Here is a 16765-nt window from a genome sequence, read left to right on the forward strand (position 1 = left end):
TCTGCCATTGTACTTGCTCATAATTCTTCCCTTATCTAAATAATTTCACTGTACTTTGATGCAATTTAACCTTATCAGCTGAGTGACCATATTGTTGTGCCTTTTAGCACCAAGTTAATTCATTTACCATTCGAATACATATATTGAATCTAATTTAGTGCATTACTATGTGGAGTTTAATTAAGGTGATTCACACTGTGTCTAGAGACATGAATTAAAGTTCATTATTGTATTAATTAATGTATTACTGTTAATGTTCTTGTTGTATTGTGGTTAATGTGAGTGCCATTAATAGTTCCCTTTACACCATTGATTTTCTCGTGCATCTAGGTATATGATATAGGTTTTTCCAGTAATAAGCCATTAGGAACTACAAACTGGGGTTTTTATTAGTTTGAAATAGTCCTCTATTACTGCCTGGCAAGATTAGGGATATTTATGTCAAAGGTACAGAAGTCAACCAATATTCATGTTCAACGGCAGGGCACTCCTGAGAGTTTAAAAACGTGTTTTAAAGAATTTAATAGTATTGAGCGAAACAAATGAAATCTTAATATTGTGTAATTGCTTGTACGATACCAAGACATTGAGGTTGGTATGTAAGGAAAAGAACACGGGAAAAACGTGGTCAGTAATTCTCAATTTAATGACGTAATGTAGCCAGAGTACTTTATTACTTTTTTGTTTCACCTCTTTATAATATAACAATGTGGTGATAGAAAGAATTCCTTTCCTCTTGTGGGTTTGACTGCAGATTTGATGTGTTGACAGCTTCTCTAGATCGCAGGAGTAATTGTGCAGTAAACTGAGAGGAAGAATCATTTTCACCATCCAATGTATTCTTGCAAATCACTGAATAGTTGTTACAATATGTGTGCAGTTCTTTATTTCCGAGCTCAAATATTTGAAACACTGAAACTCTTGCAAGGAATCTAAAGGATGGTGCTGAACTGTGCACCCAAATATTTCTGATTGTTTGTTGACAGTTCTACAGTGTTTGATGGTAATACCACAGTGGCAGCAATATTTATTTGCTTAACTCCCTATTCATCCTTAAGGATGGGGCAATAGGCGGACAACAATTGTAAAACAAAAAGATTCACAACCACTTGCTGCCCCATGAGTTCCCAACTCAATTTTAAGTGAGCCTTAAAATGGACAGACCACACTTCCACGTGACTCAAAAGAGCACCTTATTTCAATCCATAGAATCCCTACAATGCAGAAAGAGGCCATTCGGCCCATCCAGTCTGCACCAACTGTCCAATCCTCTGAAAGAGCACTCGACCTAGGCCCACTCCCCGGCCCTATCCCTGTAATCGTGCGCATTGATATCATAGAATTTACAGTGCAGAAGGAGGCCATTCAGCCCATCAAGTCTGCACCGGCTCTTGGAAAGAGCACCCTACCCAAGGTCTACACCTCCACCCTATCCCCATAACCCAGTAACCCCACCCAACACTAAGGGCAATTTATCAGTGCCAATCCACCTAACCTGCACATCTTTGGACTGTGGGAGGAAACCGGAGCACCCGGAGGAAACCCACGCTCACATGAGAAGAACGTGCAGACTCCACACAGACAGTGACCCAAGACGGGAATCGAACCTGAGACCCTGGAGCTGTGAAGCAATTGTGTTAATCACCATGCTGCCCCACATCATGGCTAATCCACCTAATCTGCACATCTTTGAACACTAAGGGGCAATTTAGCATGGCCAATCCACCTAACCTGCACACCATTGGACTTGAAAGGAAACCAAAGCAACCGAAAGAAACCCATATAGATGCGGGAGATTGTGCAGACTCCACACAGTCACCCAAGGCCGGAATCGAACCCAGGTCCCTGGCGCTGTGCTATTTAGACCAGAGTCCTGTCCTGATTCTCGAAACACATGCTTTTTTTTAAGTACCTATCAAGTTTCCCTTTAAGGACTATAGATTAGGCAGATCTATGTCCATTGTCAATGCTAATCCTTTAATGACCTCCCCAGGATGTTCTTGCAGGTCTCGATCTGAAGGAACTGTGGGACATTTATTTATTATGCACCAATGTACAGATGCTTCACAAGTACATTTTGGGTCAAATCTTAAAGTAATTCAAAATGACAGGTTAACTTAACAAATGATAGTCATTGAGAAGCCTGCAGTAGCATGTTCAATGGTAGCTAATTGCACTTATGATACTATGGCCTGGAAATTCCATCACTCCCCCAATCTCCCAGCATAACTGCAATGAGAGACTGGCAGAACTCTCCTGAAAAATGGCCTCTTACTAAAGTTTGGGTGAGAAATTGGGGGAACCCATATTAAATTTTAGAGCCAATGTGGATTAAGTTTACAGTCAAGAGACGTTGATAGATGCCTTCTCACATAAATATGAATTGTGTTTGTTCAATTATGTGTATAGGGAACAAGTTTCAAATTTTTTTCTCTTCGGGGCTGGATTCTCCGGTCCCCCAGCCACGTACTTCTCGGTGGCGGGAGGCAGTGCCATTTGCTAGCGGTGCCATTCTCTGTTACTGCCCCTGTAAATGAAGATGACCCATGCCGCCATGAAACCAGTGGGAGATGGTGCACTACCGGGTGTTGAACCAGAGAATAACGTCGCCGGCAGAGAATGGTCAGGGAATTCCGGCCCATGGGTGGGATTCTCCGTTCCTGTGGCTAAGTGCTGGCTCGAACGGAGAATCCGCGGGAGGTCTAGGCGTAAAAAATCAGCGCGAACTCCTCATCGAGTCTGGTACCAGTGGGGGGCTAGCACCAGCGCCAACCAAAACTCCCACTTCCTGAACTGAAAAGGGCCGGCGAATGACCGGGTCGCGGGCTGCGCATGTGCACAGCTGATGACCTGCAGCAGTTGCGCGTACAACATGACACCAGCCGTGCGCTAACCCGACATGCAAACTGCGACGCCACAGCCCACCTCCAACACCCCCCCCCCCCCCCCTGCCATGGCCACCCCCTGGCCCTTGCTGCAGCGCACCCGGCCAGCGGCATGGACCCCGGCCAAGTGTGGCGGTGCTGGACATAGTCCGCAGCCGCCACGCCTGGCTGAGACTTCAAGGTGAGTCTAACATACATAGCCTATCTGTCACAGTGCTGTGCTGCTTCTGTTGAGTTAAATGCCTCTGCTGTGGAAAAGATGTTTGTGCCTTCCAGCTCCATACCCAGATTGTCCTTATGGACAGCACTCTGCTGCTGGATTCATTGACCCTCCACTTGGACTGGCACTGACCTGTGCTCTGCCCAGTGTCAGCTGTGCGCATGCTCAGCCCGCGTCCCGGCCAATCTCCGACCCTTTTCAGTTCAGGAAGTGGGAGTTTTGGTTGGCGCTGGTGCTAGCCCCCTACCGGTACCAGACTCGGTGAGTCTATTTTCTTATCATTTTTCTATTCTACTTCACGAGGAACAGTTGAAACTGAGCATCGTGGACTAATTGCATCACTATAGATCTAAAGCAGCCTTGAACGTTTGAAGCACTGACCTGTGCTCTGCCCGGTGTTGTGCGAACTGCAGGAGTCTTCCCGCTCCCGATGCCTGACACTGTTGTCTGCCTGGACAGCACAGTGCTGCAGAGCTCATGAACTCTCCATTTTCACCAATCGAAGTTCGGCCGGGGGTGAGGTGTGAAGTGAGGTGGGACTGAGGAGAACAAGGGGAGCAAAGAAGAATGAGGGCTGTGAAATGTGGGGGAGAGGGCAAAGGGCAAACACAAGGGGGGTAATGGGGAAGGAGGACTGTGCAATGGCGGAGGGAAGGGCAAGTGGAGTAGGGAGGTGGAGGAGGATTAAAAACAATGGAAGACTGATAGAAGACCGAGAGATGGGAAGCTGCACACTGACAAAGGTACGTGAAACACTGATAAACAATGGGGTCAAATGGATACCACATTGTTTACTGGAAGCGGATGCACACAAATCTGGAATGGTGTGGGGAGTGGGCGCGGGGCAGTTGCTGTTGTTAGTGTGCAAATTAGGGATGGTTCGCACCAACACTCCGAGATTGGCGGTGGTGTGGTTTGGGATGGTCACTGTTGTCCTTAGTCCTCTTTGGAAAGAGGAAATGGATGAAGGTTCCTGTTTTAGTTCAGAGGCTTTCGGACAGGAGTCACAGAGTGTGGAGATTCCTGCTCCATAATGGAAAGGAGTCACAAATGACAGGCAGTCCAGGGGTATGTGGACCTCAGTCTGAGGTCAGAGATAGTGCAGAAGTTCAGCAAGCGTGCAGCAGGCGCAATCATTGGCAGCAAGGAGTAATCCAGCTGCAGGGAGGAGCAAGAGCTGTATGCTCCAGAGGAAAAAAGGTACAGTTTTGTCTGCAGGGCTGTCCTACAGTCAATGGATTTATCTGGCTCTGTACTGGGCTGCAGAAGGAATGGTGATGGTCACGCGGGGCATCTGCAGCTTATAGATAGGGACATAGTACACGTGAAATTCTCATGGTGGGTTTGTTCACCTCTGAATGTTACTGGAGCTATGATCGTACTAGATTGCTGGGACAGGCTGATCTCGCTTTCCCCATGAGAGCGATTGCTGCCTCCCCAGCAAGGTCAGCTGCAGTCTCCTTGAATTTTGTGAGGGTGAGGATCTCTGCCATCCCTCCCCTGATCTAGGCTCACTCTCACATGTTGTGTGCTCACTAGGCCTGTATGAAGATGAAAGAAGGGCATTTGATTCGCAGAGATGGAGCAGATAATTGGGTGAAATGCACGTCCCCTGTGTGAGCCCTCCCCAGAGTGCCAGAGGATGGAGCATGAACAATATGAAAGATAAATGGTGGTGATGTGAAATTGTACATAAGAGAATGAGTTTTGATATGTGCTCCTGGCTAATGGATGTGTGATATCCGTGAAGAGATTAGTGTTTGAGTACATGATGCCATGATGAGAGTTTGATATTGGAGAGAGTTGAAAGATGGCTTACCCTGGTGGAGCGGTTAAGATCATTCATCCTCTTGCTGCACTGAGTTGTACTTTAGGCGCAGTTGCCAGAGGCACTGACCTCTTGGGAAACAGCGTCCCAGACTGGAGAGGTGATGCTTGGGTGCTTCCGTGAGCCATCCTGTGGGTAGAAGACATGCTTCTGTGCCCGGACTCCAGGGATCAAGCTGTGGAAAACCTGGTGGTTGAAGTGGGGTGCTGCCTTCTTCTTGAGGGAGGTGGCATTTTGCTTGTGGCTGGATGGGCTGGAGAGAACATAGAACATAGAAAATACAGCACAGAACAGGCCCTTCGGCCCACGATGTTGTGCCGAACCTTTGTCCTAGATTAATCATAGATTATCATTGAATTTACAGTGCAGAAGGAGGCCATTCGGCCCCCCGAGTCTGCACCAGCTCTTGGAAAGAGCACCCTACCCAAACTCAACACCTCCACCCAACACCAAGGGCAATTTGGACATTAAGGGCAATTTATCATTGGCCAATTCACCTAACCCGCACATCTTTGGACTGTGGGAGGAAACCGGAGCACCCGGAGGAAACCCACGCAGACACGGGGAGGACGTGCAGACTCCGCGCAGACAATGACCCAAGCCGGAATCGAACCTGGGACCATGGATCTGTGAAGCAATTGTGCTATCCACAATGCTACCGTGCTGCCCTTAAGAACAAATAAATCTACACTATATCATTTTCCCGTAATCCATGTACCTATCCAACAGCTGCTTGAAGGTCCCTAATGTTTCCGACTCAACTACTTCCACAGGCAGTGCATTCCATGCCCCCACTACTCTCTGGGTAAAGAACCTACCTCTGATATCCCTCCTATATCTTCCACCTTTCACCTTAAATTTATGTCCCCTTGTAATGGTGTGTTCCACCTGGGGAAAAAGTCTCTGACTGTCTACTCTATCTATTCCCCTGATCATCTTATAAACCTCTATCAAGTCGCCCCTCATCCTTCACCGCTCTAATGAGAAAAGGCCTAGCACCCTCAACCTTTCCTCGTAAGACCTACTCTCCATTCCAGGCAACATCCTGGTAAATCTTCTTTGCACCTTTTCCAGAGCTTCCACATCCTTCCTAAAATGAGGCGACCAGAACTGTACACAGTACTCCAAATGTGGCCTTACCAAAGTTTTGTACAGCTGCATCATCACCTCACGGCTCTTAAATTCAATCCCTCTGTTAACGAACGCGAGCACACCATAGGCCTTCTTCACAGCTCTATCCACTTGAGTGGCAACTTTCAAAGATGTATGAATATAGACCCCAAGGTCTCTCTGCTCCTCCACAATGCCAAGAACTCTACCGTTAACCCTGTATTCCGCATTCATATTTGTCCTTCCAAAATGGACAACCTCACACTTTTCAGGGTTAAACTCCATCTGCCACTTCTCAGCCCAGCTCTGCATCCTATCTATGTCTCTTTGCAGCCGACAACAGCCCTCCTTACTATCCACAACTCCACCAATCTTCGTATCGTCTGCAAATTTACTGACCCACCCTTCAACTCCCTCATCCAAGTCATTAATGAAAATCACAAACAGCAGAGGACCCAGAACTGATCCCTGCGGTACACCACTGGTAACTGGGATCCAGGCTGAATATTTGCCATCCACCACCACTCTCTGACTTCTATCGGTTAGCCAGTTCGTTATCCAACTGGCCAAATTTCCCACTATCCCATGCCTCCTTACTTTGTGCAGAAGCCTACCATGGGGAACTTTATCAAATGCCTGACTAAAATCCATGTGCACTACATCCACTGCTTTACCTTCATCCACATGCTTGGTCACCTCCTCAAAGAATTCAATAAGATTTGTAAGGCAAGACCTACCCCTCACAAATCCGTGCTGACTATCCCTAATCAAATCCGTGCTGACTATCCCTAATCAAGCTGTGGAAAACCTGGTGGTTGAAGTGGGGTGCTGCCTTCTTCTTGAGGGAGGTGGCATTTTGCTTGTGGCTGGATGGGCTGGAGAGAACATAGAACATAGAAAATACAGCACAGAACAGGCCCTTCGGCCCACGATGTTGTGCCGAACCTTTGTCCTAGATTAATCATAGATTATCATTGAATTTACAGTGCAGAAGGAGGCCATTCGGCCCTTTGAGTCTGCACCAGCTCTTGGAAAGAGCACCCTACCCAAACTCAACACCTCCACCCAACACCAAGGGCAATTTGGACATTAAGGGCAATTTATCATTAGCCAATTCACCTAACCCGCACATCTTTGGACTGTGGGAGGAAACCGGAGCACCCGGAGGAAACCCACGCAGACACGGGGAGGACGTGCAGACTCCGCACAGACAATGACCCAAGCCGGAATCGAACCTGGGACCATGGATCTGTGAAGCAATTGTGCTATCCACAATGCTACCGTGCTGCCCTTAAGAACAAATAAATCAACACTATATCATTTTCCCGTAATCCATGTACCTATCCAACAGCTGCTTGAAGGTCCCTAATGTTTCCGACTCAACTACTTCCACAGGCTGTGCATTCCATGCCCCCACTACTCTCTGGGTAAAGAACCTACCTCTGATATCCCTCCTATATCTTTCACCTTTCACCTTAAATTTATGTCCCCTTGTAATGGTGTGTTCCACCTGGGGAAAAAGTCTCTGACTGTCTATCTATTCCCCTGATCATCTTATAAACCTCTATCAAGTCGCCCCTCATCCTTCTCCGCTCTAATAAGAAAAGGCCTAGCACCCTCAACCTTTCCTTGTAAGACCTACTCTCCATTCCAGGCAACATCCTGGTAAATCTTCTTTGCACCTTTTCCAGAGCTTCCACATCCTTCCTAAAATGAGGCGACCAGAACTGTACACAGTACTCCAAATGTGGCCTTACCAAAGTTTTGTACAGCTGCATCATCACCTCACGGCTCTTAAATTCAATCCCTCTGTTAATGAACGCGAGCACACCATAGGCCTTCTTCACAGCTCTATCCACTTGAGTGGCAACTTTCAAAGATGTATGAACATAGACCCCAAGGTCTCTCTGCTCCTCCACAATGCCAAGAACTCTACCGTTAGCCCTGTATTCCGCATTCATATTTGTCCTTCCAAAATGGACAACCTCACACTTTTCAGGGTTAAACTCCATCTGCCACTTCTCAGCCCAGCTCTGCATCCTATCTATGTCTCTTTGCAGCCGACAACAGCCCTCCTTACTATCCACAACTCCACCAATCTTCGTATCGTCTGCAAATTTACTGACCCACCCTTCAACTCCCTCATCCAAGTCATTAATGAAAATCACAAACAGCAGAGGACCCAGAACTGATCCCTGCGGTACACCACTGGTAACTGGGATCCAGGCTGAATATTTGCCATCCACCACCACTCTCTGACTTCTATCGGTTAGCCAGTTCGTTATCCAACTGGCCAAATTTCCCACTATCCCATGCCTCCTTACTTTGTGCAGAAGCCTACCATGGGGAACTTTATCAAATGCCTTACTAAAATCCATGTACACTACATCCACTGCTTTACCTTCATCCACATGCTTGGTCACCTCCTCAAAGAATTCAATAAGATTTGTAAGGCAAGACCTACCCCTCACAAATCCGTGCTGACTATCCCTAATCAAATCCGTGCTGACTATCCCTAATCAAGCTGTGGAAAACCTGGTGGTTGAAGTGGGGTGCTGCCTTCTTCTTGAGGGAGGTGGCATTTTGCTTGTGGCTGGATGGGCTGGAGAGAACATAGAACATAGAAAATACAGCACAGAACAGGCCCTTCGGCCCACGATGTTGTGCCGAACCTTTGTCCTAGATTAATCATAGATTATCATTGAATTTACAGTGCAGAAGGAGGCCATTCGGCCCTTTGAGTCTGCACTTTGAGAGGCACTGACCTCTTGGGAAACAGCGTCCCAGACTGGAGAGGTGATGCTTGGGTGCTTCCGTGAGCCATCCTGTGGGTAGAAGACATGCTTCTGTGCCCGGACTCCATGGATCAAGCTGTGGAAAACCTGGTGGTTGAAGTGGGGTGCTGCCTTCTTCTTGAGGGAGGTGGCATTTTGCTTGTGGCTGGATGGGCTGGAGAGGGTGATGTGAATGTGTGGCACTAGTGTTTAAATATGACACCGGGACCTTCACACCCACTAGCTGATGTGTCCGATGAATCATGCTTTTATGTTTCACTAAGATCACCTCTTAATCTTCTAATATCGAGTGGATATAGGCCCAGTCAGTCCAATCTTTCCTCGAAAGATAATCCACCGCCCATCGCAGGTATCAGTTGTGAATCTTCCGTTTACTTCTTCCAACACGTTAAATAAGCAGACCAGAATTGTACACAGTATTCTAGATGTGGTCTCACCATTGCCCTGTACAACTGCAGCAAAACATCCCTGGTTTTATATTCCCTGTCCCGAGGCATGGTACATTGGCAAGACCATGCAGACGCTGCGCCAACAGATGAACGGACATCGCACGACAATCACCAGGCAGGAATGTTCCCTTCCTTTCGGGGAACACTTCAGCAGGCAAGGGCATTCAGCCTCTAATCTTCGGGTAAGCATTCTCCAAGGCGGCCTTCAGGACGCGCAACAATGCAGAATTGCTGAGCAGAAACTGATAGCCAAGTTCCGAACACATGAGTACGGCCTCAACCGGGACCTTGGATTCATGTCGCATTACATTCATCCCCCACCATCTGGCCTGGGCTTGCAAAATCCTACCAACTGTCCTGGCTTGAGACAATTCACACCTCTTTAACCTGTGATTATCCCTATCTCCAGTCGCTCCATCTGGACCTGTAAAGATTTAATTACCTGCAAAGACTCACATTCAAAGTATCGTGTCGCATCATTGACTTTGTCTTTATAAATGTTTCTGGAACCTACCTCTTCGTTCACCTGAGGAAGGAGCTGTGCTCTGAAAGCTAGTGAATCAAAACAAACCTGTTGGACCTTAACCTGGTGTTGTCAGACTTCCTACTGTGCCCACCCCAGTCCAACGCCGGCATGTCCACATTATATTCCATTCTCTTTGCATTACAAATGACATTTTATTTGCCTTCCTAATCACCTGCTGTGCCAGCATAATAACTTTTCCAGATTTAAGTATCAGGACACCCTGCACCTCAGAGTTATGCAATCTCTTTCCATTTAAGTAATATACTGTTTTTCAATTCTTACGGCCAAAGTGGAAAAGCTCATATTTTCCCACAGCATACTACCATCTGCCAAGTTGTTTGTCCTCTCACTTAACCTATCTATGTCCCTTTGTAGACTCCCTATGACCTCTGCACAACTCACTGCCTTACCAATCTTAGTTTCATCAGCAAATTTAGCAGCTCTTCCTCCAAGTCATTGATATAAATTGTAAATAATTGAAGCCCCAGCACTGATCCCCGTGTCATTCCACTTGTCACAACTTGCCAAGCTGAAAAAAGACTTATTGATCCCTACCCTCAGCTTCCTGTCAGCTAATCAATTCTTGATCCATGATAATATGTTATCCCTACACCATGAGCTCTTATTCTGCATAATGACCTTTGATGTGGAACCTTGTCAGCTACTGTTATGTATCAGAGTAACACCACTGGCTGGTATGTCACCTGTTACGCCATTATGTCATTGGAGCATTTTGCAGGCTTTTGTGGAGTTCACCATTGTACCCTGTTTGAGCAACATATTGTAAATAAACCCCTTGCACTATGTTATACAAACTCAACTTGTGCCATCTCTCATTCTTTCTCTTTGCAGCTATAACAAAGAACAAAAGAGAAACTGGCGATGAGATTTGGACTGAAAACAAAAAGGGAGGAAAACAACTTTTGACGATGGTTTTGTGAGCCAGAAGAAGGAATAATCGATGTACATCTAGCCCTGTACACTATCGGAAGTGAGGTCGCGAGAAATATCATCGACCTCCAAAGCAAAATCATCATAGTGGCAAATAAAAACAACTCTCAAGTAAGTATTTGGACACTGTACAGTTTGTCGCGGGGCATTGGCGAATCAGCTGATCGATCGTGACAGCCAGTAGTGCAAGTAAAAGAGTCGTAAAAAAAACCCAGCTATCGGACAACTATGAATTACTGGGTGTTTACTTCAAATGGAGGATGGAAGTTTTCAATACACTTACCATCGTAGTAGTTAGAGCTGCAGAAACCACACATGAGGCACTGAAAATGGCTGCCGACTCTGCAACCTACTATCCTGGATTTGATACAGTGGCACAGAAACAGCTAGCCTGCTTGTGGGCTGTGAGTTTGTCTGCTTTAAACAGAGAGAAAATAAATGGCAGGGAAGACAGGCTGAAGGCTGAGCAGCACAGATCAGGGAGCTGCAATCCAAAAATGGCGGGAAGAAAAGACACCAGGGACGCATTTGATGAGGAGGTGGATGTTGTGTTATGCTTCTTCACGTAGCATAAGCTGCTTCCTTGATGTATACTCTGACAAAGGAAGGTTCAGACTTGGAGATAGATTTAACACATTTATTGAACAGTTAACAATTCAGGGCTGGCATGGACCTGTGAGGACGAAAGATAAGAATGGCAAGTATAGGGAACCCTGGATAACGAGGGATATTATGAAACTTGTCAAAAAGAAAAAGGAAGCATTCGTAAGGTCTAAAAGCCTTTGGACAGATGAGGCCGTTGAAGAATATAAAGAAAGTAGGAAGTGTGGTAGTACCCGGTATTGCGGTACCTAAGAGGTGGATGACCATTGGTTAGACCCAGGATTCTACCATTGGCTGTTGTACATAGCTCTGCCCTGAGAGGCAGAGTATAAGAACCGGTGCCATCCCAGTAGCCTTCACTTTCTGTATCGAAGCTGCTGGGGAAGAGTTCTAGCAGATGAAAGCCTTCAGTTGTGAATCACTTCGTCTTGAGAGTAATTGATTGTGCATCAGGAAGGAACTTAAGGTAGGAGTTAGGAAGGCTAAAAGCGGTCATGAAATGTCGTTGGCAAACAGGGTTAAGGTAATTCCAAAGGCGGTTTATACATATATAAAGAGCAAGAGGGTAGCCAGAGAAAGGGTGGGTCCATTCAAGAATATTGGTGAGAATCTATGTATGGAACCAGAGGGAATGGACGAGATACTAAATGAATACTTTGCCTCAGTATTTACCAAAGAAAAGGACTTGGTGGATGAGTAGTATAGGGTAGAGTGTATAGATATGGGCATCACGGTGGCGCAGTGGTTAGCCCTGCTGCCTCACGGCACCGAGGTCCCAGGTGCGATCCCAGCTCTGGGTCACTGTCTGTGTGGAGTTTGCACATTCTCCCCATGTTTGCATGGGTTTCGCCCCCACAACCCAAAGATGTGCAGGGTAGGTGGATTGGCCACGCTAAATTGCCCCTTAATTGGAAAAAATAAATTGGGCACTCTAATTTTTTTTTAAAAGGGTGTGTAGATATTCTGAGTCATGTTGATATTAATAAAGAGGAGGTGTTGGGCATCTTAAAAAGCTTGAAAGTAGATAAGACCCCAGGGCCTGATGGGATCTACCCCAGAATACTGAGGGAGGCAAGGAAGGAAATTGCTCGGGCGTAGTCTGTAATCTTTGTATCCTCACTGGCTACAGGTGAAGTACCAGAGGACTGGAGAGTAGCCAATGTTGTTCCTCTGTTTAAGAAGGGCAGCAGGGATAATCCAGGAAATTATAGGCCGGTGAGGCTTATGTCAGTGGTAGGGAAATTATTGGAAAAGATTCTTAGAGACAGGATTTACTCAAATTTGGAAACAAATAGACTTATTAGTGATAGACAGCATGGTTTTGTGAAGGGGAAGTCGTGCCTCACTAACTTGATCGAGTTTTACGAAGAAGTGACAAAGATGATAGATGAGGGAAAGGCAGTAGATGTTGTATACATGAACTTCAGGAATGCCTTTGACAAGGTACCTCATAGTGGACTGGTGCAAAAGGTGAAGTCACTTAGGATCAGTTAAGAGCTGACAAGTTGGATACAGAACAGGCTTGGGCACAGAAGACAGAGAGTAGCAGTAGAAGGCTGCTTTTCTGAATGGAAGGCTGTGACTAGCGGCGTTCCACAGTGATCAGTTCTGGGCCTTCGTTTTTCGCAGTGTGTATAAATGATTTGGAAGAAAATGTAGCTGGTCTGATTAGTAAGTTTACAGATGACACAAAAATTGGTGGAGTTGCTGATTGTGAAAAGGATTGTCAGAGGATACAGCAAGATATAAACTGGTGGGAGTCTTGGGCGGAGAAATGGCAGAGGGAGTTTAATCTGGACAAGTATGAGGGACTGCACTTTGAAAGGTCCAATGCATGTAGGAATTACTCAGTAAATGGCAGAACTATTGCGAATATTGACAGGCAGAGAGGTCTGAGCGTGCATCTCCACCGATCACTGAAAGTGGCAACGCATGTGGATAAGGTGCCAAGAAGGCATACAGCATGTTTGCCTTCATCGGTTGGGGCATTGAATATAAAAATTGGCAAGTCATGTTGCAGCTGTACAGTACCTTAGTTAGGCCTCATTTGGAATATTGTGTACAATTCTGGTCACCACACTACCAGAAGGATGTGGATGCTTTGGAGAGGGTACAGAAGCGGTTTACTAGGATGTTGCCTGGTATGGAGGGCATTAGCTATGAGGAGAGGTTAGATAAACTTGGTCTGTTATCACTGGAACGACAGAGGTTGAGAGACGCCCTGATAGAGGTCAACAAGATTATGAGTGGCATGGACAGTGGATAGTCAAATGCTCTTTCCTCGGGTAGGAGAGTCAACTACTAGGGGGCATAGGTTTAAAGTGCGTGGGGAAAAGATGTGCAAGGCAAATATTTTACACAGAGGGTGGTAAATATGTGGAACGCGCTGCCTGGGGAGGTTGTGGGAGCAGGTACGATAGTGGCATTTAAGGGACATCTAGACAGATATATGAATAGGGTGGGAATGGAAGAATACGGATTCTGTAAGTGCATACAGTTTTAGTTTAGGCAGGTGCCATGGTCGGCGCAGGCTTGGATGGCTGAAGGGCCTGTTCCTGTGCTGTATTGTTCTTTGTTCTATATAATTGAGGAATATGTGGAGTTTAATTGTACAGGGGAGGTTTCGCAGGCGGTGGTATGGGAAGCTTTGAAGGCGGTGAAGAAGGTGAGGGGGGAGGTGATATCGTTTAAAGCAAAGGTGAATAAGGAGGAAAGGGTGGAGTGGCAAAGATTAATGGACGAGATGTTGGAGTTAGATAGGAGGTTTGCAGTGGATGTGGATCCAGCACTGGTGGAAAAGAGGAATTTGCAGACGAGCTTTGATCAGCTATCCACAAGGAAGGCAGTGCGCCAATTGAGACGGGCGAGGGGAGCAGTCTACGAGTATGGAGAGAAGGCAGGGTGCACGCTGGCACGCCAACTTCGGAGAGAGGCAGTGGTGAGGGAAATTGTTCAGGGGCAGGATAGGGCAGGGAAGTTAGTGGTGGCTCCAGACCAGATTAGTAGGGTGTTTGAGGGGTTGCTATTGGGACCCTTTCTTTGCCTGATATATATTAATGATCTAGATCTTGGTGCGGAGGGGACAATTTTGAAGTTTGCAGATGACACAAAACATGGAAGTATTGTAAACTATGAGGAGGACAGTGTAGAACTTCAAGTTGGTGGAGTAGGTTAATAGGGCAGCAAGGTAGCACAATGGTTAGCACTGTTGTTTCACAGATCCAGGGTCCCAGGTTCGGTTCCCGGCTTGGGTCACTGTCTGTATGGAGTCTGCACATTCTCCTTGTGTCTGTGTGGGTTTCCTCCGAGTGCTCTGGTTTCCTCCCACAAGTATCAAAAAATGTACTGTTAGGTCATTTGGACATTCTGAATTCTCCCTCTGTGTACCCAAACAGGCGCCGGAATGTAGCGACTAGGGGATTTTCACAATAACTTCATTACAGTGTTAATATCAGCCTACGTGTGACAATAAAGATTATTATTATTAGGTAGCAGATGAAGTTCAATGTTGAGAAGTATGAGGTTATGCATTTTGGTAGGAAGAGCATGGAGAGATAATATAAAAAAGGGGTAAAATTAAAAAAGGGTTGGAGGGTGTTGCTAACTTTTGGTTGGTTCTTAATTTGGCTCTATTTAATCACGTTTGCTCAAGAGTCGCCAGGTATCTTTCGACACTGCCACAAGTTTCAGAACCGAATACTGATCAATGACTCGATACACCAGTTAGTAAGTTCAAAAGCAATGCTCATTTATTTACACACAGTCAAATCTACTCATGCATAAACACTATAAAACTAACCTACCACTATTACTAAGGCCTATACTTAGCTTCGGGCGCCTACTCAGTCAGAGGAACAGTGGCCATTGCTCGGTTCTGAGGTTGCTGGGTTGAGCTGTTTACAGGGTAGCAACTAGGAGCGTCTATCTCGTAGCGTGCGTTGACTTGGAACTTACTTGGTCTGCTGTAGCTGCTAGGCAGGTCTCTCTCTTCGGTGAGAGCCAAAGCCAAAGGAGGGCGTTCTCCCTTGGGGGATACCTTTTATACCCAAAAGGGCTTTGCGCTCTTTTGGGCGGGCTTGAACTTGACCTCAACTAATTGGGTCTTTCCCAATCATCGGTATCGATTTTCCTCCAATAGAGGGGTGGTTCCCTGATCGCTGCGTGTGTCCTGGTGACTGTCAGTCAGCTTTGTCATAGCTTCTTCTGGCGCCGGGGAGTCTGTCCTAACATTGTGCATCTAAATGTTTCCCTTTTGTCCCCGGAGATGGCTCATTAGTATGTAAATTGTTTGGTAGTTTCTGTCCTGTCTGAGCGTTTAAGGTTCTAATCAACAGACAGGGCTTGCATCAGCTTGTTTCTTAGCATTGTCCAATTTTCCCTGCAGTCTTTGCAAGTGTCCATTTTGTAATCGGGACGTGGCCATCCCAAATGGCTACAAGGGGTGTAGGGATCGGGGTATATGTATGCATAAATAATTGAAGGTGACAGGACAGGTGGAGAGAGCAGTTAATAAAGCATATAGTATTCTGGGCTCCTTTAATGGGGCATAGAGTACAAGAGCAACGCGGTTATGTTGAACTTATACAACACACTAGTTCGATCTCAGCTGGAATATTGTGCATAGCTCAGGGGGCCATATTATAGGAAGGATGTGAATGCATTGGAGAGGATGCAGAAGAGTTTTATAAGAATAGTTCCAGGGATGAGAAACTTCAGTTATGAGGATAGGTTGGATTGTTCTCCTTGGTGAGAAGGCGAAGAGGAGAGTTGAGAGACGGGTTCAGAATCATAAGGGGGATGGACAGAGCAGATAGGGGGAAACTGTTCCTGCTCATCAAAGGATGAAGAGCAAGAGGGCACAGAAGAAGCAAATGTGGTGTAAGAAAAATCTTTTTCACATGAATGTTTTGGGTCTGGAACGCACTGCCTGGAAATGTGGTGGAGACAGATTCATTTGAGGCATTCAAGAGGACATTAGGTGATTACTTGAATGGAAATAATTTGCAGGGATACAGGGAAAAGGCAGAGGAATAGCACTACGTCATGATGCTCGTCTGGAGTGCTGGTGCAGACACGATAGGCCAAATGGCCTCCGTCTGCCCGTAACAATTCTGTGATCCTGGGATTCAGTGATATATAAAATATTTAATGGGATAGACAGGGTAGATGCAGGTAAGATGTTTCCCCTAGTTCTGAAGTCTAGAACCAGGGAACCCAATTCCAAAATATGGGGGAAGCTACTTAGAACCAAAATGAGGAGAAACTTTTTTATTCAGTGGGTTGTGAATCTTAGGAATTCTCTACCTCAGAGGGCTGTGGAACTCAGTCACTGAGCATGTTTAAAGTAGGGACTGACAGATTTCTACACGACAATGATGTAAAGAGATATGTGGCTGGA

The 16765-nt window shown here is 46.1% G+C and overlaps 1 long non-coding RNA gene across 2 annotated transcripts in view; it reads left to right on the forward strand.

The window, feature by feature from the left end:
- The first annotated feature begins 2997 nt into the window (after positions 1–2997).
- Positions 2998–16765, forward strand: part of LOC140429357 (uncharacterized) — a 124891-nt gene continuing 111123 nt past the window's right edge. Inside the window, exons 1-2 of one of the 2 annotated variants that reach the window (XR_011949054.1) lie at positions 2998–3066; positions 10666–10875. This is a non-coding gene — a long non-coding RNA (uncharacterized lncRNA). Of the gene's footprint in view, positions 3067–3314; positions 3367–10665; positions 10876–16765 lie in introns of those variants that run through there. The other variant, XR_011949053.1, reaches the window with a different exon arrangement.

This window comes from Scyliorhinus torazame, chromosome 9 (genome assembly GCF_047496885.1).
Source record: "Scyliorhinus torazame isolate Kashiwa2021f chromosome 9, sScyTor2.1, whole genome shotgun sequence".
Taxonomy (NCBI): domain Eukaryota; kingdom Metazoa; phylum Chordata; class Chondrichthyes; order Carcharhiniformes; family Scyliorhinidae; genus Scyliorhinus; species Scyliorhinus torazame.